Below are 22,493 nucleotides of genomic sequence, written 5' to 3'. Positions count from 1 at the left end.
AACTTAAAACACTGAAAAACAAACTGCAGATGGGCAGATAGATAGGATGAGGCAGTTGGTTGGGTTTTACTTTTGGAAAAGGCCAGTTCTCAACCCCCTCAGAAAGATCACTTCTGTTACTATGGAATCAAATGCTACATTTTCTCCTCGGTATCATGATGAATACATGACAGCCCAGAACATGGGAGGCCCTGAGCCTCGAGGAGGGGAGGGGGCCCCAGAGGGACCTAGGCCTGTTCGGCTAAGGCTGTGTGGCACCCTGGCCTGAAGCTGGAGGGAGCAAAGCACAGCACTGTCCTCCAGGAGATGCCAGGCTCGGGAGATACAGCAGTAAACTCACAGTGTAAGCACAAAGTGCTAAAGTGGGCCTGGGGTGGGAGGGTGAGGGCAGGAGCCTGTGGAGTCAGCATGGGGTGATGGCATGTGCACACGCTTTGGAAGTCAGGCGGACTTGGATCGTGTTCCCCAAACCTCAGTTTCAGCACAGAATACAACTGCTTTCACAGAACTGTTATGAGGATTAAGTTGGATAATGTAAGTAAGCCCTTAAGGAGAGTGCTTGACTTTAATAGTTGCTCAGTAAATGTATTATGTATTACTCTTTGTGGGGGCTTGGGATGATTCTAGAAGGATGAGCTAGAATTAGGTACACAAGGTGAAGGATTTGGGCGAGGGTGTTCCAAACAGGGAACAGCCCACGCCAAGACACAAAGGCAGAAATGCCAGCCAGGGAAGAACAATGTCTTTGTGGGGCAGTCCTGGTGAGAGGAGCTGACACTGATGGAGAGCTCTAATGTGCCAGGCGCTGTGTTAAATGTTGGACCTGTGCCATCCTTAATGAAACCCCAGCAGGTGGGTACATTATTATCCTCATTTTTCAAATAATGAAACCGAGTGTAGAAAGAGTAAGTGACTACCCAAGAGGACAAAGCTGTGGAGCCGTGAGCCAAACCCGGGCAACCTGAGTCCCTGCCCACACCATGTATGAAGCCATTCTTCTAGGGAAAATGCCTTGGGTTTTAGGACAAAGGACAGTTTCTCTCAGTATATGTTGATGACCTCCACTAGTGTCTTTGTGTCCATTGGCAACTTCTCTAAAGAATTCAGGGGCAGCACTAGGAAGTAGAATATCTGGCTAAGGGAAGGCAAGAGGCCAAGAAACCGAGATTCCCAGAGGATTTAAAGAGGGAATGCCTCTCTAGATGCATTCGGCTGTGTGGTCTTTTAACTTGTCAGGATGGACCAATGACTTAGGGTGAAACCCAGACTTTGATTGATTAAGGTAAAAAAGAGGGCTAGCAACACATGAGCCCAACTGTTTGGCTTATTGGAAAATCCTGCCTCCCTGGAGGATGCTGAGGTTACCAGTTACCCTGTTGGCCACTTGTGACCTCTGGGTCCAGCACTAGTTAGGAGGAGTAGGAATGCACAGATGTCCCAGTGGCCTTCATCCAGGAAAACCCTAGAGGCTAGAGCTGTTCTGTTCTCAGGGGACCTGGTCCACTGGCTCTCAGCACACTGCTAACAGGCAGGCCCCTCCCACCACCATGCAGCATCTGCACTTTCTTCTGGCATTAATCAAGAATGACTTGTCTGACCCATCAGTGACATCCCATCATCTTATTAACTGGCATCTTATTCACTCTTAGAAGGCCCCTCCTAGACTGGTGGGCATGGGCAGTAGGTGGATTGGACATATCTACTTTTGACAGACCAACCTGGGACCTGAAAGACTCCCAGAGATGCTCCCGTTCCTCTGTCTTCAGGAAGGTCCAAACCCAAAACAGATGAGTATCCTTCCTTCTCAATGCCATCCAGAGAATGAGATGTGCCCCTGGGTTGCTACTCAGGGAAGAGATGGCGCTGCTGTGCAAGAGTTGCTATCCTCCGGCATTTCACTAGGGGCCACATTTGTCACCTTCTCCTTGTTTTGTGCTCCCTCAGTGTAGTGGACTGAATTATGACCCTCAAAAGACACGTCCACCCAGAACTTCAGAAGGTGGCCTTATTTGGAATAAGGTTCTTTGCAGATGTAAGCAAGGTAAGGATCTCAAAATGAGATCATCCTGCATTAGAGTGGGCTCTAGACCAGTGATGAATGTCGTTACAAGAGACAGGGGAAAATGCAGAACACAGAGAAAGGCCATGGGGAAGACGGAGGAGATACTGGAGTTATGTAGCTACAAGCCAAGGAATGCCAAGGATTGCTGACAGCAACCAGAGGCTAAGACAGGCCTGGAATGGATCCTCCTCCAAACCTCCAGAAGGAACCAAGGCAGTAGACAACTTTATTTCAGACTTCTGGCCTCCAGAACTGTGAAAGAGAAGCAATTTGTTTTAAGCCACCAAGTCTGTGGTCGTTTGTATGGCAGCCCTCAAACTAGAACACAAGGTCTGCTTCACCACTTCCTCCTGTCTCCCTCCCCTAACAGAGGCCCTGTCCACAGCCCTGCCCTTTGCGCTCAGGCCTCCACCAGCTGTTCTCCCTTCTGCTTCAGTATTCACCCTCATGCAGCTGAAGCCGGCATAGAAGCCAACAAGACAATGGATGCAAGTGCCCACACCCGCCGTGTGCTGGTTTCAGACCCTGAGGAAATTACTTGATCTTTCGAAGCCTTAGTTGTCTTCTGTACCAAGTTCCTACTTCCTCTTCCTGTGGAGTTGCAATGAAATAACATTTGAGAGAAGCCCCCCTCCCTTCACATTTATAAACCAATGCTGCTTTTCTTTCTAGTCCCAGCCTGAATATTCCCACACTAAGCATGGGTACATCAGTGTTTCAGAGACCCCTCACACTCTACTGTCCTAGCCAGAGTAGTCTCCCTTCCCACCTAGTTCTTCTTCAGTGCAGGTGAAGTAGATAATCAGGCCAGTAGGAATCAGAACCCCACTTGGGTGGGTGGGAGGAGCAACCGAAGAGAGGCCAGGTAGAAGACTATGACTAAAGCTAATCACAGATATGGAGGGGATGGCCCAGGGAAGCAGAGGATTGGACAGATAAAACACAACATGGCCCGCTTCTAGACATACACACCAGTTCATGATGTAAGGAGAAACAAATATGAGCTGCAAACTCTGCACCTCATTCATCTGAACCTGAATCAAGAATGACTTGTCTGACTCATCAGTGCCATCCCATGAAGACTGGCATCATCTTACATCATCTTATTCACTCTTATGAGGGTCCCCACCTATACTGGTGGCCATCTTCTTTTGACAGACCAACTTCAACCTGTGGCCTCACCTGCACTAGGTCCCTGAGGGGCATTTGCAGTCTTGTGGGTATCCCTGGGAGACGCATGCTGCTAACTAACTCCTACAGGGCTTTGGCCCCTAATGTTGTCCCCCATCCTAGGAACCAGAGGGAAGCATGTGCAAACCACAAGCCTTCCCTTAGCCCTTCCAGAGGCAGTTTTAGGAGCCTGCTTGCCCGCTTATGTCTCCACTCCCAGGAGATTTTACTCTGATCCCTCAAAGGAGGACAAGTCTTACAGACTGGAGCTTTGAACCTCTCCCTACTTCCATTAAAAGCTCCTTGAGGCATGTGGCCCCACTGGGCAGCCCTCAGGACTCCTGTCTTTGCCCCTTCACTCTGGCAGTGCATAATGGGGAAGCCTCGAACCCCTAGAATGAAGATCATGCTGGTAAAGACAGGGGAAATAGGGTACGACTGCCACACAGGACATATTTCATTCTCATGTTTTGAGGGCACAAACACATGCTCAGCAAACAAGATGTCCCTTCTCGGTGCCAGTGTACCAGCTGCACACTTATCTCCTCTTACCAGCTACTCCCGGCCCTCACTCCCCCTGCTTTTTTTTCCCCTTAGTGACTGACAGGTATCTTATCCTGGGTAGAGGCCTGAGGCACTGGATCTGAAGCCAAAAACAGCTGAAGGGTGGTGGGAGTAGGCAGTATTCCTATCCATGCTGCCTGAGCCCTCTGTCTGCAGGGCATATGCCCAGTGGGGAGCAGAGCCACAGCCTGTCCCCCAGGTGGGGAAGAAACTCTCAGCCAGTGAGGGGTCTGCAGTCCAAAATTCCCAGGGAATCCCCCTGGAGCTGGGCAGGCCCTAGTCCCAGGCCCCTTGGGGAGAGCCTCTGTTTTGTGATGGATTTCACAGGACTTCTCAGCTTTGTACGTCCATTCTTTGACCAAACCTAAATTTTTCACTGGGGTTTTAAGCCTCAGGTCCTTTCTTTATGGAGAGGTGACATTCTCTCCAAAACTTCATTACACAAGGAAACAGCTCTGATCAGCCATTCAGACACTCTTTATGCAGTGCCTACTGAATACAGAGCAATGTATGAGATAGTTGGTCCACATTTAAAGAAAGCTAAGACGCTTCCTCTTAGAAGCTGATGATCCAACAGCTTTCCCAGCCTGAGCTGATCTGGGAAACAGCTGCATTTTACAGAAGGACCAACTGAGAATGAGAAAGGGAAGGGGGATGGGGGACAGCGCCCATATAGTGTTTGCTTCTCCTTGGAATCTGGATGGTGGTTCAGAGGCTGTTCTAGAGCAATCCAACCTCTCTTTAGAATGCTGACACTGATTTATGGAGTTGGCACTGCTCTATTCTTAGCCATGGAGGGGGCCACCAGGCCATGATGCCACTCTCCTAATGAGAGGGGGCAATGGAGAGTTCCTAAGCAGCTGCCACCAACAACTCAAGTCCTTTACTTTATCCAGCTTAGTCATGACAGCAGCTCTGGGAGATGCTCTGTTGAATGTGCTTTCATGAGGAATTTTTCCACTTGTGAGAGCATTATTCCCAGTTTACAGATGTGATGGTGACTCAGAATGGTAACTGGTCATTCACTTGAGTTCTTGGTATATAGTGCTGACATCAGTCCCTTAGGACCTGGACCATTTATAACCTACCTCTCATTAACACCTAGTATATTTACACTGTGTTCAATTTTAGCACCTGAGACTATCAATATATTCACCTATCTATCTTTTTGTGTGTTTGAATTATCTCCCTACTCCCATTGTCCCTCCCTCAATGATAAGTCTCCTTGCTAGAATAAACCCTGCCTTGTTCATTTTTGTGACCCCAAAACTAGAAGGGTGCTTGTCACACAGCAAACATTCGGTGACTATCTGGGGACTGACAGATTGCATGACTTGGGCAAGTCAATTAACTTCTTTGTCTTTGTCTATTATAATTTGGAAATAATATGCTTTACAAGAGAAATATCATGAGGATGAAGTGAGACAGTGAGCCCCAGGATGTGTGCATCAGCTCTTTATGTATTGCCAATTAGCACCAAGTCCACCCTCCACACTCTGCTGGCTGGGCACTGGCCAGTCAGTTACCCAGACTCCCTTGCCGGCTAGTTTCCTGTTAGGGTCTGCCAGTGGCAGCTCTGGCAGACTGATAGGCGGGAGGAGGAGAGAAGGGGCTTCCTCCCTGCTTTCAGCTCCTGTAGTATGGCTCCAGCAGCAGTGGTCAGCTTTAGCCCCACTCTCCAGCAGTTTCTCTGGTCACTCCCTGCACAAGCTTCTTCAGCTCTCAGCTGTGTACCTGGGCAGTCAGGGTGCAGCTCCACAGCTCTCCCCATTCTCCGGGACACAGGTCAAGCCAAGCTCTCTTCCCAGAAGTCTGGGGAGTAGCTACACGTGCCTCTTCCTCAGAGGTCCTGGCACAAGATATGCAACACCCCCTTCTCAGAGGGCTGCATGGAGCACCCACTCACCAAAGCTAGGGCCCCTCCTCCAGCCTCCTAGGTTTTGGTAATACTGCCCTTTTGTGCTCCCAGCACTGGTAGAGAATGCTGTTTATTTCCATTATTTCCATTATTAATCCCTGGGTGTCCTCAGCATCCCTTTTTGCTCTTTTAGCCTTTCAACTCCAACTCCATGATTTAAATCCTCTCTTAAAAAATTAGTATAGTTTCAGTTTCTGTTTTCCTGACTGGGTCCTGAGTGATTGTGTGCGGGAGGGAGCTCGGGTTCAAGCCTAGCAAGGGGGTAGATGCTCCCACTGAAACCTATAGTGGGAGCTGATACCTTTCTCTCAAAGAAACTAGTAGCATGAGAAGGAAAGACACTTGAACTCCCACCTGGTAACTCAGTCCTCGTTTTATGGGGGGCACTGGCTAATGTCACCCTTGCCACTGTCAGTAATCAAGGCTTTGAATTTCTCTTGGTTTCCTTGGTTACCAGGACTTGGGGAGAGGGCATGTTTCTTCCTTGCTACTCAGTCTATTTTTCTCATTCAGAGGATCTGCTGTTCCTAAAGCTTTCAGAGAACAGCCTGCATAGAGGCCTGTGCAAGGAAGGAGGCAGAGTTTTATCCAAGTCTGTCTTAGAAGTACTGTCTTTTGATGAATCATCACCTGCCCAACTGTGGTCTTGGGTGAAACTGTAATGCACAGCCATCTCCTGAGCAGGCTGATGCTAACCATTTTACATACCTTATCTTCCAACTCTCAACCACAAGCCTGTGAAGTCGAAACTATTATTAGTCCTCTTTCAAAGTTGAAAAATTTCAGATTTAGAGAGGTCCTTTGCTGATGGTTTACTCAGTCAGTCAGTGGGTGACCAGAACCCAAGTCTGCTGATATCCAAACTTTGCCACCAGGGCTGGGAACCCACAGGTTCCAGAGCTTAAGGGGCCCTGGGAAGGGAAAAAATTCATGCTTCTTTGCTTGGGAAGGTCATCAGAGCCCTGGAGAGAGCTGAGCACCTGAGGGCTAAGAGGGTCTTCCTGCTGGGCCCAAGAAACATGGGCAGGATACCTGCTTATACCAGGCTCTGAGCTTGTGCTAGGACATGAACTGAACTCCCCTGAGGATTATGCTAAACTGTGACTGCTGATAACCCAGACCCCGTGCTGCCTCCTGCAGGGGGACTGGGCTCCAGGCCTGGGGGTTGAGAGTTCAACTTTTCCCTCAGGAGTCTTCGTCTATCTTTCTTGCAGGCCTGCAAGATGCTCTTGCCAAATGGAGATGTGAGATGCATTGATTTCAATCCCAGATCATGCACTGAGGTCCTCCTCTTTTCAAGGCAGCAAGGCAAGTAATTTGTTTCTCAAACTGCACATTCGCACAAAATCCTTAGTCTGACCCTGGCAGACTGTACACTCATGTTATTGCCACTCATTGCCATGGCGGGTGGGGGAGGTTGTATCCTTCTGGCCCATGGCCAGGGCTCAGGGACTAGTGGCTCCTCACTCCTGGAGCCCAGTCCCTATGTGAAGCATGGCCATGCAGTTTGCCAAGGGCAATATTTCCAAGGCCCCTCCTCTGCTTCCATCAGCCACACATGCCCGGCAATCCTTGTTCCTGGTATGGTAATCCACATCAATGCATCTGGGAAAGTGGCATTTTAATTTTCAGGAAGCAGATAATGCAAAATTAGGGGACTTGTGGTGCATATCAAGCAATTGTATCATTTCTACATATTTTTTCACATGCCATCATTGTAGGTATATGGATAGACAGTTTGTGGATTGCTTTTCTCTCCTTCTGTCAATATACACAAATGGCAAAAGTTAGTCCTGAATCCAATATAGAATAGGAAGGCTGGTATGTTCACTCCAGGAGTAACCTTAAGTATTTCAGTTGACCTAAAGGTTGAAAGCATTTAAGGATCTGGACAGTTTAGCTTTCCCATTCCACACCTATAAGCTACCCAGCCCACAGACTTGAAGCAGATATGCCCCATCTTGGCTTTCTTGGTTGGGGAGGTGGCAGAAGGAGCATAAACACTGCAGACTGGCCCCACCAAGATCTGTTCTGACCACCATGGGCTGGTACCTCCCACAGCTCACCCCGTGGGAAATCCCCAAGAGCCAAGGGGTCTGGAGAAAGCCAAAGTGGGTTCCTAGTCCAGGAGAACAGGGCATTTGAGATGGACAGAGGCCCTAAGAGAAGAATAGATACACCATAACCAGAAGAAGAGAAAGTAAAAGAGAAAGAAGGATCTCTAGCTAAAGGATTTCACTAGGAAGGTAACATGAAATAAGAAACAGCAAGAGAAAGGGCAGAGAAGAGGGCATAGAGCCATCAAAATGGCAAAGAAATGAGCCTTTATGTACCAGAATCACGGAGGGGAGGGAGCCCCACGTCCCCTGATAATGATAGTGGCTGCCAGATGCTGGGCTCTCCTGTGTACTGGGTTCTGTTCTAAACACTTCACATACATTATTTCCATGGCCTTGCACAACAACCCTATGGGTAGCCACTATTACAAATCCCATTATGGAGAGGAGGAAGCTGGGAACGAGACTGTACACAGTGAGTAAGAGGCTGAACCCAGGCTGGTCTGCCACCAGAGCCTGAGGGCTGCAGCGCCTGCCTGCCATCCAGCCTGCGTCCTCCTGCAGAGGCCACGGGCAGCTGCCCCTTCCTCTTTGATACTAGGAGTAGAGAACAGGGACTTCCTACCTTTATTTGAAAATGAGACTCTCTTTCCTTTTCACCATTGTCATCTCCCAGCCTACTGTGCAACAGACCCAAGTAAAGTGTATTTCTCCAGCTGGGTCTCTACCTCACACTCTCTGTCCCCGTATTTTGGACCTTCTGCTCCCCAAGTGAGTCTCTCTTTGCTCCATTCTGGTACCCACTGTAAAGAGAATAGGCTCTGTGGAGTAGGCATGTGGGTTAAATGAGACATAATGTACATAAAGCACATGGCATCCCCAGTGCTCAATAAATACTGTGCCTGCCTCTCCCCACCCTGGATTGAAGGTTTTGCCTTCCTTTTACTGAGAATGTGGCCCTCATGTGTCACTGATTCAACAGGAGGGACAGTCCTATGCCTGGCCAAAAGAGCTGTATTTGGTCAAACCTGGGCACAGCATGGACACAGTCCTGTTCAGAGAAAGACTGGCAGAGGAATACCTTTGTAGCATGAGTACAAGAATGGCCAAGAGAGCCCCACTCTGCCGAGGAGGAGCTTTGAGAAGCCATCTTTGGAGCAGGAGTGGAATCTCTCAGGCCTAGGTAGGTGGATCCCCAGGCAGCAAGCACAGCCACTTGGCATGAGCTAAGAACAGAGGGAACCAGAGAAGCTGGACAGAAAGTGGCTGAAGAGCTTCACTGCCCACCACTGGCAGGACCTACCTGTTCCTGTGTGCCTTCCTGTGCTCCACACCCCCAACCCTGCCCCATCTCCAATTTTCAATGACATTTCAAAAATGTTTCACCAATGGAGCCCATTCTACACATGACTTTTTCCTGGAGTAAAGAATAATAAAAAGTTAACCTAACCAGATGAGTATAGCTGGCAGTTGGGTTACTATTATTTATTTTATGAATGTGGACGCTGAGGCACCAAGGTGTTTGAGGCTACTAAGTGGTAGGGCCGGCTGGAATTTGAACCTAGGTATGAGCCCACAAACCCAAGGTTATTTTGCCTTCCTCCTGACCAGCTGCCAAGGACTCAGCCACTCATCAGTGGCAACTCCCAGGTATTAAATTAAATTGGCTGGTACAGCAAGAGCTGGAGCTGATGGTCTCAGATCCCCCTCCTATCTCAGGAAGAATCCTCTGTCCTGCTACTGCCCCTTGAAAATCAGGCAAGTGAGGAAGGGACAAACCACCATGCAAGTCAGGAAGTGATGAGCCACCCAAGATGGTGTTCAAAAGACATCTCTTTATATGTAATGGTTTCAACAATTATTATACTGTCCTCCAAGGCCACCAGGAATGACAAACACACTAAGAGGCTTATGGAAGCCCTGAGCAGGGAATGAAACACTGCTATCTTTGGTATAGGGAGCAGATAATTACTGCCTACTGACACAACTCACAAGCTTCCACCACATTCCCTGCTGCAGGTATGGAGTGTCCAAGCCAGCTTCATGCTCTCATCTGGGCCCCTCTAGCCAGGAGTGTGAGGCCAAGGCTGGGGTATAGAGCACACCTGGGTCCAATACCTTCTGACTCCTTCAAAGTTGCTCTGCCTGGGTTTCAACAGCACCACAATCTGCTGCCTTTCTTTCCACCTTAACCCTGTATTCTCTTTGTCTTTTTCTTATTGATTTGTCATCTCTCTGTATGTATTTTAGGTCTTAATTTGTTGCTATTTACATCTGTGGAAAAAAATCTTTTCCTAATCCAGCAGTTGGCAAGCTGCTTCTGTAAAGGGCCAGATAGTAAATATTTTTGGCTTTGCAGGCTACTCAATTCTGCCACGATAGCACAAAAACAGACAAAATGTAAACAAATGGTCATGGATGTGTTCCAATAGAACTTCATTTACAAAAGTAGGTGGTGGGCCAGGGTTGGCTCAGGTTATAGTTTGCTAACCACTTTCTTAGTCCGTGGCTTGTCTTTTAATCATTTTTTATGGTCTTTTGTTGTCTCAAAGTTTTTCACTTTGATGATCAAATTTTTCTCTTTTCATTTATTGTTTGTACTTTTTAGTTTCTATTTATTTATTTATTTATTTTTTGAGATGGAGTTTCGCTCTGTCACCCAGGCTGGAGTGCAGTGGCGCGATCTTGGCTCACTGCAAGCTCCACCTCCCAGGTTAACGCCATTCTCCTGCCTCAGCCTCCCAAGTAGCTGGGACTACAGGCGCCCGCCACCACGCCTGGCTAATTTTTTGTGTTTTTAGTAGAGACGGGGTTTCACTGTGTTAGCCAGGATGGTCTCGATCTCCTGACCTTGTGATCTGCCCGCCTCAGCCTCCCAAAGTGCTGGAATTACAGGCGTGAGCCACCACACCCGGCCCTTTTTATTTTTTTGGTAGGAGACAGGGGTCTCTTTATTTTGCCCAGGTTGGTCTTGAACTCCTAACCTTGAGCAATCCTCTCACTTCAGCCTCCCAAAGCACTGGGATTGCAGGTCTGAGCCACTATGCCTGGCTTGGTTTGTACTTTTTGTGTAGACCAATCACTATATAGGTGAGAATACTGAGGCCCAGAGAGGGAGAGTGGCTTACTAAGGTCGCAAAGAAGTTTCTCTGAAGCAGAGCTTTCTTCTAAGATTCTAAGGTACCAACTTGGGATCAGACAGCCTTGGCTTTGAATTTTGGCTGTTATTTATTAGCAATGCTTGGACAAGCCTTCTTTTTGTTTTTTCTTTAATATAACCCTTTCTTTTCCCTGAAGTTAATCTTCCTTCCTTCCATCTTTTTTTTATTTGCCTGGCTGCCCAATAAACCCATCATGAATTTATTTCACATATTTGAATACCTCTATCATGTGCCCCCAAAAATATTTTCCATGTTTCTAAAAACAGTAGTTCCATTTTTTTCCCCCAGAGACATCATTTCTGGGGCCATCTGTCCCCTTGCTCAAATATCATCTGGCTGTTTTCCAGGCCTGGGATCTCCCTCCACTGCTGACCTATGGCTATTTATTTTCTTTTTCTTAGTTTTCTCCTCATTTTGCTGGAGCACATCCTCTAGTCGTTCTTCAGGAAAAAACATGCCCCAAAAGCCACTGGAATTCCTGCATTCTTAAAAAATATTTTTTATCTTCACCCTTGAATAATAATTTGGGGCATGGAACTCTTGGCTGAAATTCATTTTTCTATCAGAATTTTCAATGTATTTGTTTATTAGCTTCTATAAGTCAGCACTGTCATTAAGATAGTCATTCTGATTACTAATCCTTTGAGTGTAACTTACTGTATCACTTTGGAAGATTTAAAGATTTTTTTTAACCTCTTAAAGTTTCAGAATTTTACAACACTGTGCTTCAAGGTGGGTCAAAGAGCTGGACCCTTGGTGGCCCTGCAATCTGACGATTCTTGTTCTTCAGCTCTGAAAAGTGTTCTTATATTATTTTCTTTGATAGTTTTTCTCCCCTCCATTTTCTGTTTTTCTTTGAACTCCTATCAGTTGAAATGTAGAGTTGATGTTTTAATTTTATTACCTTCCTCCTCCCCTTTTTCCTTATTGTCTTTTTATCTTCTATAAGATTTCTTTGACTGCATTTTCCAGACTTTTATTATGTTTTAAATTTTCTGCTATCTTATTTTTTAAAACTCAAAAGCTCTTTGCTTCTTTTGAATTTTTAAATAGCATCCTGTTTTGTTTCATGGATATATGGACTTTATGTCTTTAATGTAAGCATTTTTCTTTTGATCCTTGCATTATCTCTACAGTCACTGGGTTGCATGAGGTAGAGCTGTGGAGCTGGAAATCTTACTATCCCATATAAGGACTTTAAGCCAACCCCCTGAATTTTAGGCTGCAGTTTACCTCCTTCTCACCCCATGGTGATTTGTGCTTCTAAGGACAGAGCTTTCTTGGGCTTTGCAAGAGAAAAGAAAAAAGGCTCCTTTTCCATTGTAGCCCCTTCTGCATCTGTGCTGCAGCTTCTTCCACTTTACTAAATCAGTTACCTTTCCTCCGACTGCCTTCCATCTTTCAAAATTACTTATCTGCTACTTTCTCTTCTCCCAAGTTTTAACAATTTAGTCCTTCTAGGTTTCTATATTTTAAAAAATTGTTTTTATATCATTTCATTGGGTTTTCTGGAAAGTGAAGAAATAGATGTTTGTGGCTAATCTCCCAAATTTAACACAATTTTATTATTTTAATTAATTTTTAAAATATATACCAGAAGCCCTTTCTAACTAAGGATCCAGAAGTCATAAAATAAAAATAAATTTGGGTCCATAAAAATCCCTTCTGCATGGCACAACATGTGCAAGTTAAAAGACAAATGGCAAAATGGGAAAATACTTGTAATTTATGACAAAAACTGCTCCTAAAAATAATAAAAGACACCAATATTCCTATTTTTAAAATAGATAAGAGAGATCACAGAAAAGGAAATTTAAATGACTGGTAAGCATATGAAAAAATACCACTCTTGAAATGTATCAGATTGCTCAAAATCCAGAAGTCTCACCCCACACTTTGATAATAGGATGTGGGGAAACAAGCCTTCTCATACATCACTGGCAAGTTTAACCCTTTTGGATATCAGATTTCTCATCTATAAAATAGAGCTAGTAACAGTGCCTACCTGCTTTATACAGTAATTGCAAGGACTAAAAGAAATAATGCATTTAAAGTGCCTAACAAACACACAACTAGTACACATTTAATAAATGCTACTTATTAACATATATTTGCTTGTGTCATTATGTTTTTCTTCAATGATAATGCTACAAAAGACAAGATTAAATGCTGCCTTCCTAACTAACTCTCCCATAAGATTTCTGAGGACAGAGACTATATTTCTGTGTCCCTTCCAGGGCCCTGCATAGAGCAGGACACAAAGAAGTGTGTGGTCATGAAACACCTGATCTTTGAGGGACAGTATCCATTTGTATGTAAAATCTGTAATCTCGGGCTTGTGCTTAGTTTCTAATTAATTATACTGTGAATTGGCCCAGCCCCAGAGCAGGAGGGCATAGAAGGAACAGCTAGAATTCAGGCACCAGCAAGGGGAATGTCAGTATTCAAAGATGGTGCTCCATGATAAAGTGCAGCGTGCACCCCCATAGGCCAAGTGCTCTATGAGAGACAAGACACACCTCTCCAGGACTGTCACCAGTGCCCAGCTGTTAGTGTAAGAAAACAATGCCAGGGCAAGGAGAGGTGCCCTGGGCCAGAGCAGACATCACAATTCAATCTCCCTGGGTCAAGGGTGGGGAAAGCTTCTGGTGCCACCTGAGAACATGTGTCAAAGGCAGCAGCTCTTCCTGCCCCTACTGTGAAGTCTGAAGGAAGGGAGGGGGCTGAGGAGCAGTACAATGCTCTGCTGTCTCAATAGCAGGAGGGTCCTTGACTTCCTGGCCATTTCAGCGTTTAGGTTATCAACCTCATTTCTAATAACAATCGCCACGCCTAGAAGATTAGTAGGCCTATCACAGCCTTTCCTTCAATTCACTCCTATGTCTCCTCCTTTGTTTCCTCTGATAACAAAGGCAGAGGAGTCCAAGGGTGATGCTAAAACCGGAAGGGACCTGGTCTAGTGCTCTGTCTTCAGGCCAGTGACTTTCTAAACTATTCCATGAAGACAGCCATTACTTCTGCCATTATTAGCAATACGAAAATTGACATTTGTTCCTACTTTGTGGTTGACAGAAAGCCAGCACACACATTATCTCATTTGGGATCACATATATGGGGCAAGTGTCCTTATTTTGTATAAATGAGATGACAGAGGCTGAGAGAGACAAGATCCATGGCTCTTCCAAACCTAAATGCTATTCTCCTTTTGAAGGTTTAGAGTTAAAAGTCCATATATACCTCAGTAGCCAAACCTGTATCTAATCATCTAACAGTAAATTTATAAACCTACACATAATTTGGTCTTTTATTTAAACCCAGTTCCACTGGCTCACTCTTTCACACACATGGAGAGCAACTGGTCAATACCATTCCTCCCTACACACACTTTGCAGAGCCAGGGACAGCAAATGATTCATCTAGAAACCTCATTGCCGGACTGCAAGCCCAAGCTCTCCTTCCCTTCTCTGGGGTTTGTGGGGTTGAAGGTTGGGAGGGTTGGGTGGAGGTAGGGGGTCCTTGGTCTGAATTTTCCAGGGCAGGAAATGGGGAGAGGAAGGTAGGGAGGTGGGGCGGCCCCTGCGCAGGAGACAAGAATTGATCTCACTTGCATTACCAACTTTGAAGAAAGGAAGACACATTTCATCCTCCCTCCCCTCTACCACTCCCTGCCAGGCTGAGGGTGGGGAAAAGAGCCGAGGGCACCCGCTGAGAAGTACCTGAAATAGGCAAGACCTGCCAGCTTCTCCAGAGGAGAAGGCCAGTTTGCAGGCCTGCAGATTCTCATTCGTCCACTTGCTCAAGCCCCTGAGTTGCTGACAAAACTGGCAGAGAAGAATTGCAGGCCTCACAAGTCTCTCCTCCCTGGGGGTTTAACATTCACCTAGTGTAACACATGGAGGTCAGACAGAGAAAACTAACTTCCAGAGAGGTGTAATTTTAGGTTAACCAAACAGCATCCATCCAAGCAACAGTGATTGATAGAGTCTTGGGGCTGGCTGTCCCAGGAGCTGGGGAGCAGAATTCTGGTCCCATTGAAGCCAGGGGGTCGACCCTGGCCCAGAGGTAGAACCCATTTGGCTTTAGTTTCCATAGCCAAAAAAGAAAAGAGGCTAAAACCACTCTAAATCTGACACCATTGCTTTGAAGATATGATAAAAGGAAAGTGCCCAGATGATGGATCTCAGGGCTTTCAACTCTGAGGCCTCCTGATCTCTCCTTGGTCTTCCCTCCTCCTATGGGATCAGCATTTCCCCCATGCTCTGTAGCTCTAAGTCAGGGTCTCCTCTTGTGATCAGCCATCTCTCCTTCCTTACCTTCCCCACTGCCTAGTTATGCTGTGTGTCTCCCCAGTATCTGGGCATCTCGATCCTAATCCCACTCTGCTTCTACACCAGGCCAGCCCTAAACAGTGTTCCTCTGACTGTAATCATAATCAGCAGCAGCACTGAATGCTAAGAGCCAGGTGATATTTGCGTATTGTATTTTACTTTACCCTTGCAATGAGCCTAACGTAGGTGTTATCACTGGCCCCATTTGACAGATGAAGGGATTGAGACTTGGAGTGGTTAAGTGGAAGCAACAAGACTCGAACCCAGAGAGTTAGGTTCCAGATCCTGTCCTTTTGCCAATTAGTTCTAAACCTCGTCACTAGTTTAATTCATTCTGAAATTTCCCCTCTTCCACAAAGCCTTCTGTAGTAAACAGGAAGAGGAAGTTCCCCTTCCAGATTCACTCAGGCTTTGCCGCCATCAGCTCCATGGAATTTAGACAGCAGCTCTTGCAGGGGTGGACCATGCCTGGGTGGGGAGCATTCTACAGAGGGCTTGCTGTGCCCCTTCTGAGTCCCCAGTCATTGATACGTGCAGGGGATGCAAACAACCTTTAATATTTGCAGGAGCAAAATGCAGCGTGGAAAGTAAAATCTAACACAAAATAAGCAAAGCATTTGAAAGTCAAATAAAACTGACCTTTGCTTTAGCCACTATTTGGGATTATGTGAGCCATGGCTGGTGACTCAGAACCTGTTTGATGGATACCTAATGATTTAATTAGAACCACAAACTTTCAGGGCTGGAAAGGACTGCACAAATCACTTTGTTTAACTCCTCTGTGTTACCGATGAGGAAACTGAGGCCCAGAGAAGGGTAATGATATCTTTGAGGCCTCTTGGCCAGGAAATACTGGGAGCCAATTCTTCTGAGTCTCAGACCATGCATTACTAAGTAAATAGAGGCAATAAAAACACTTACTAGCAATTCGTGCTAAGAATAGTGGCTAATTCTCATCACATCACCCCAGGTGGATGCTGTTATTTTCATTTTGCAGATGAGAAAACTAAGGCTCAAGGATATATCAGCAAGTAAGTGAAAGAACTCCAGTGTTGGGAAGGGCCCTGATGGGCATTTCCTGCTTTCTCTCTATCATCTCACATTTGCCAGACATGTACTGAACCCAAGTTCTATCAGGCATCACACCGAAGGCTGGGTGCAGAAGAGAAGAGAAAGCATAGTCCCTACTGTGTGGGAATTCACAGTCCAGGAAGTAAGCAGATATTTGTATGTGAGGGGTATGTGTGTGTGTGTGCGTGTGCACGTGTATGTGTGTAGGGATTGGCATAAGAATGCACTGAGGTCAGGTTTTCATATATATTGTTCCTTGACCAATATCTGAGAGGAGTCTGGTAGGCGTGAGCAAGTGCATCCATGTCCAGGATGGGTGGGAGCAGGTGCCAGGTAATTGGTGGATGTGCAGGACCCCCCACCCTGGGAATGCACCCTACCCAACCCCAGCTCTGCAATGAGGTCCCTGTCCCCATCTCCCCCAGCACTGAGAAGCACCAGGCCTTTTCCCCTGTCAAGCACACAGACAGTCTGCCTGTAATAAGGCAGCGGGCATTTACCCTGGCTTGACCCAGAGTCTCCTCCCAGATAGAGCTATTTACATCAAGAACTGTTCAAGGACAGGGACAGCACAAGCAATTACTGGTAGTAAAAACCCAAGCCATGCTCTGCCGTACTCCCCCCACGCTGTTTTTTATATGGTCAATAAAGTGGCTGCCTGATTCGTGCTCTTGGCAGGCAGAGCTTAGGTGTAAGTGTTCAGCCAGGAAGCCGGCTGGCCACACAGAGGGAAAACGGAACATCTTCACCACGTTGCTGGTTTAATGCTCCAGCCCAGTGGCAGGCTGTGGGCTCCAGATGTGGCCTGTCTGCAGGAGCATTTTCTAAAAAGTCCCTCAGCACTAACAAAAGATGAAACTCCTACAGCCAGGCCATTCCCTCCTCTTAGGAACCTATAAAAGGGCTATCAATGTGTCTTGTTCTGGGGACAGAACACATAAAAGGAGGCCTCCCTGCCCTCCCCTCCCTCCCAATTCATCTGAGATTGAATCTATTCAGGCAGACGTAATTTTCACAGAACGGCAAATGAGGTCTTCTTTTTTGTCTACCACTCACTCTTAAGTGTGCTTTAGCTATGATACTGGTGTATTCAGGCACATGGCAAGGCTGGACACAATAATGCAAACACAGGTATAATAGCATGTCATGCAGACACTAAACACAGCTCATCACATGGAGCATCTTGTGTGTTTGCAACAGCCCTTCACTGTCTCATTCTCCAAGCAAAGAAGGAATCCACTGTCTTATTCTCCAGGCAAAGAAGGGGTGTCCCCCATTCACCCTTTCTGGAGCCCATTTATGCTGCTTTTACTCTGGATTGCTCTTCCCTTCCCCCACTCCCATTGTTGGTTCAAATACTTTCTCTATTGCAAAGGACTGAGGAATTCCACTTCTTCCATTGAAGTGGAATCAATCTTCAATGATTCCACTTCCTTGATTCCATCAAGCCTTCCTTGATCCTCCCAGCCAGAAGTGTACAACCGTTTTCTGAACATAGCACGATCTCTATTCCCCTCTAATAATTAAGAACAGGCTTCTGCTTGAAATTCATCTTTGATGTAAATATACTTTTTAATGAAATAGTAAACATTAGATCTTATATTTACATAGAGTCCGTAAACAGATTTTATAGTCATAGTCTCCGTAAATTGACCCTATATAAACTTGCTGATCACTCGAATTATATTCAGTTCCTTTACTCTTGCAGGGTTATTGGACTGACCCACCAAAAGGTAAGGATTACTTTAATCATTCTTATATCCACTCACCCATTCAGGCACAAGTACTGAGCCTGCAGTCGGAAATAACTAGTAATTTTAACTGGATTGGGTTAGTTTCTGGGAGGATTTCCTGCTAGGACAGTAAGTGTCCAATGGGTCTTGTAACATTCAGATTCCCAATTCCAAAATGGAAAGTCTCTGTTGGGTTACTTTAACAGACCCTAACTCCTCCAACCAGCACAATTCCATTTCCCTGGGAAGGGAATAGGGCAGGGAGGACAAGGGTGGAGGAGGCATTTGGATTTGAGGCTCAAGACCAGGGAATCCTTAATCCAAAATGACAGCTGTCCTTATAAAAAGGGAAAAATTTGGGCTGGGTGTGGTGGCTCATCCCAGCACTTTGGGAGGCTGAGGTGGGTGGATCACTTGAGGCCAGTAGCTCAAGACCAGCCTGACCAACATGGTGAAACCCCACCTCTACTAAAAATACAAAAATTAGCCAGGCAAGGTGGCACGCCTGTGGTCCCAGCTACTCAGGAGGCTGAAGCAAAATAATTATTTAAACCCAGGAGGCAGAGGTTGTAGTGAGCTGAGATTGCACCACTGCACTCCAGCCTGGGCAACAGTGCCACACCCTGTCTCAAAGGTGGGGGAGATTTTGACATGGAGACACAGATATGCATACACGGATGTGTTGATGAAGGCAGAGATTGGGGTGATGCGGCAGAAGCCAAGGAGCACTGGATTGCCAGCAAACCAGCAGGAGGTGGGAGAGAGGCATGGAACAGATTCTTCCTCACAAGCTTCAGAGGGAACCAGCCCTACAGACACCTTGGTCTTGGACTTCTAGCCTCCAGAACTGTGAGACAATACATTTCTGTAATTTAAGCTGCTCAATTGGTGGTACTTTTTTACAGCAACCCTAGCAAACTAACACAGACTTAAGACAGACAATGGTGACATCATGAAGCTAAGTTAAGAGTCAGACCCATAATTCTATTAGTTTAAAAACCATATGTAGATACATACAGGGAAGTAGAAATGGGTGGGTGGATTGACAGATAGACGGAAAGAAAGAGAGATATACAAAGAGAGAAAGAGAAAGAAAGAAAGAAGAAAGAGAGAGAGAGAAAGAGAGAGAGAGAGAGAGAGAGAAATGATAGCTCTGACTGCTGTGTAGGCACTGTGCCTGGGTCTTCCCAAGCCCAGGAGCTCTCCCATACAGTGCTGGGGACATACTATTCGTCTGTACCGTTGAGTCTTGGGAAAAACATCCCACAAGCAGACAATGTGATGTACATTGCACAATCACTATGCTAATTAGTCCTTGTGAGCAACCTGTGATATAGATACAGTCATGTGTCGCTTAACAACAGGAATACATTCTGATAAATGTGTCACAAGGCAATTTTGTCATTGTGTGAACATCTTAGAGTATACTTAAACCAAGATGGGATGGCCTACTATACTTCTAGGTTATATGGTATATCCTGTTGCTCCTAGGCTACAAACCTGTACAGCATGTTACTGTATTGAATACTATAGGTAATTGTATTTGTCTATCTAAACATATTTAAACATAGAAAAGGTACAGTGAAAACACAATATAAAAGATAAAAAAAAATACCACACCTGTATAGGGCACTTAGCAAGAATGGAACTTGCAGGACTGGAAGTTGCTCTGGGTAAGTCAGTGGTAAGTGAATGTGAAGGCCTAGGACATTACTGTATGCTACTATAGACTATAAACAGTATATGTAGATACATAACAGGGAAGTAGAAATGGGTGGGTGGATTGACAGACGGAAAGAAAGAGAGAAAGAGAGAGATATACGAAGAGATGTGCATTTAGGCTACACTAAAGTTTTATATATATATATATATAAATAAATAAAATTAAGTGTGCTACAATGTAACAATGGCTATGATATCACTAAGTGACAGAAATTTTTCAGCTCCATTATAATCTTATGGAACCACTACCATTGATGGCATTAGGCAGTGCCTGACTATCTTCTTATCCCTATTTTACAGAATGAAGAGGTGAAGCTCAGAGAAGCCTAATGCCACATGGCTGGTAAGTGGTGTGGCAGGCATGGGAGTCATACTTGGGTCTGCTTGCCCTCAAACACTGGCTCCTTTTACCACACCCGCTGCTCTGCACACCCCTTCCTGCACAGACTCTGTGCTCAAATAGTGAATTCAACAGTTGCAACCTTGTGACCCACACCAATTTTGAAGGTGACATGTTATGTCTTCACTCCATCTAATCCAGGCCAGCCCACTGCACTCTACAGCAAACAGAGGACAATTAAGGGTCATCACAAGGCCCATGCCCTTTGCCCCATAATCCCCACCAGCTTCCCTTCAAAATGCTGACTCTCAGAGCCAGCCTCATGCTGTTCACCTGGCCGCTTCTGGATTCTGCTCTTCCACAGAGGTCTGGTTCAGTCCACCTCTCTGGCTCCCAAATCTCCCTTTATTTTGGCTGCTACAGATCTTGGCCCATGAAATTCACCCTTAGTCTATTGCTAGCCAAGCCAGCCTCTCCCTAGACAGCCCCAGACCATGGGGGAAGGAGAGGAAGCCAGATACTATTGCTAATATAAATGCCATCATACCTGGCCTGCCAGAAATCTTGTGGGAAATCACACTGGGGACCACCACCTGGGCCTCTACTAAGATGTGTGTAAATCTTAAAGTCCTGGGGAGTTCAGGGGGCTGTTACTCTCTTCAGGGGCCCAAGCCAGGTTCTCCTTCATCTCTCTAAATTGTAGTCCCATTCCCAGGCATTGGGCCATCAGGGGAAGGTTAGCCTTAGCCCGGGGCCTATGGAATCTGGCTTATTTCCCACTAGGACCTTCTCATGCTCCTCAGAGATGCCAGCCTCTCTAGAGCCTCTGAGGTGTCTTACATGCTGTCCCTTTGACCTGAGTTGCCTTTCCTCCTCTTCTTTGCCTAGCCAGCTCTTACTTCCTTCAGGTCCTCACTCAAATGTCACCTCTCTGGGACTTACCCTTCACCTTGGTTTGGGTGTCCCTCTCTTCTACCCCTTTATCATACAATGATACAAGAGTATCCCTGATAACACCCCTCAAGCGCTATGGTCATCAACTTTCTGAAGCCTTTGGCAGCTTAACAGTCCACTGTGGGCAGGGACTTTGCCTGCCTTGCTCACACTCTATCCCTGGGGCCTGCACACAGTAGGGGAAGGATAAACAACTGGTGAAGGAGTATATGATGAAGGCCACAGGGGGGAACTTGTGGCTCTCAGAGGCTGGTTAGTTTCTCTGGAGGAAGCCCCTGGACCCCAGGCTTAGACAGTTTCCCTCACCTAGGTGGCCACAGTCCCACATATGTTATTGTCCACAATGGCAGAAGGACAGCTGCTCAGGGCCACATTGGCCACCAAGTGGAATCACAACCCACAGGGCCCATTCCTGACAGTGAGCCAGGAGTGTACTCTCTGAGTACGACGCTCAGCCATTAACACCATGAAGTCTAGCAAAGAACATAGATGAGATGAAGTGGCCAGAAAAAAAGCCCTATATTCAAAATAGTAATCGTACATCTCCAGAATCCATAAAAGGAACATGGTAATGCTGCACCAACCATGAGTGATATTTGCCTTTCCTTAAAACAACTCAAATAAAAATAATACTTCTATGAACTAAACATATAACAAGGCAAGGGTCATCGAGCCCATGTGTGAAGTTTTCACATCAAATCAACACCTCCTTGGGGGCTGTTTTCTGACACTGGTACTTGAAATAAAAACTCTGCCTGCTTCAGGGCTGGCAGGGAGAGTGGGAATAGAGCCCAGGACACTGCCTAGAGGCTCACAGCAGAACGAAGAGGCTGGGAGAAAGAAAAATGCCTTCAGGCTGTTTCCTAAGTCTTTCTGGCCCAGAATCTGTTCTTTCCAGCATGAAAAGCAAAACTTCTGATGCTAGAGTGACTTTCCTTTAATTTTTCCTTCTGCTGGTATGACTGTCCATTCCTCCAAAAACAATGCTGTCGAAAGCAGAAAGTGATGGCAGAACTTGCTGCTGGTGTCACAGGTGGTTTGGCTCATACCTATTCAAGAGTTTCACCTTTGCTTGCCTGAAACATTCACTCCTAATGCCTGTGGCCCTTGCATTCCTGTTATAAGTTCATTAAAAGGGTTCTGAGAGCTGCATACCCACATTAACAGGAATCTGTACCTGCCTACAAGTCTTGGAATTTTAGTCTATCAATCAGCTCCAGGTCCAGTGCCAAGGCCTTGAAGAAGTTACGAACAGTTGCCTTTCCCCACCCCTAGTCCCCCGACCCCAGCAGCACAGCCACTTGCCTTCCCTTGGCCTGGCTCCCCTGACACAATGCAGATGACTTGCGCACATCCTCCTCACTCTACCTTCTCCATCAGGAGGGGTGCTATTGTGCAGGCAATATTCCTTTA

The 22,493-nt window shown here is 46.2% G+C and overlaps 1 protein-coding gene and 1 long non-coding RNA gene across 3 annotated transcripts in view; one reads left to right on the top strand and one right to left on the bottom strand.

Moving 5' to 3' along the window:
• KCNH1 (potassium voltage-gated channel subfamily H member 1) overlaps positions 1-22,493 on the bottom strand; it is a 463,623-nt gene that overhangs the window by 12,241 nt on the left and 428,889 nt on the right. The gene's annotated exons all lie outside the window — the stretch shown is intronic.
• Positions 15,366-19,903, top strand: LOC107970063 (uncharacterized). Its single transcript, XR_001712307.3, has 3 exons — positions 15,366-16,291; positions 18,040-18,064; positions 18,699-19,903. It is a non-coding gene; the product is annotated as an uncharacterized LOC107970063 (long non-coding RNA).

Source organism: Pan troglodytes, chromosome 1 (genome assembly GCF_028858775.2).
Source record: "Pan troglodytes isolate AG18354 chromosome 1, NHGRI_mPanTro3-v2.0_pri, whole genome shotgun sequence".
In the NCBI taxonomy this organism is placed as follows: Eukaryota; Metazoa; Chordata; class Mammalia; order Primates; family Hominidae; genus Pan; species Pan troglodytes.
This window is presented reverse-complemented; position numbering and strand designations above follow the sequence as displayed.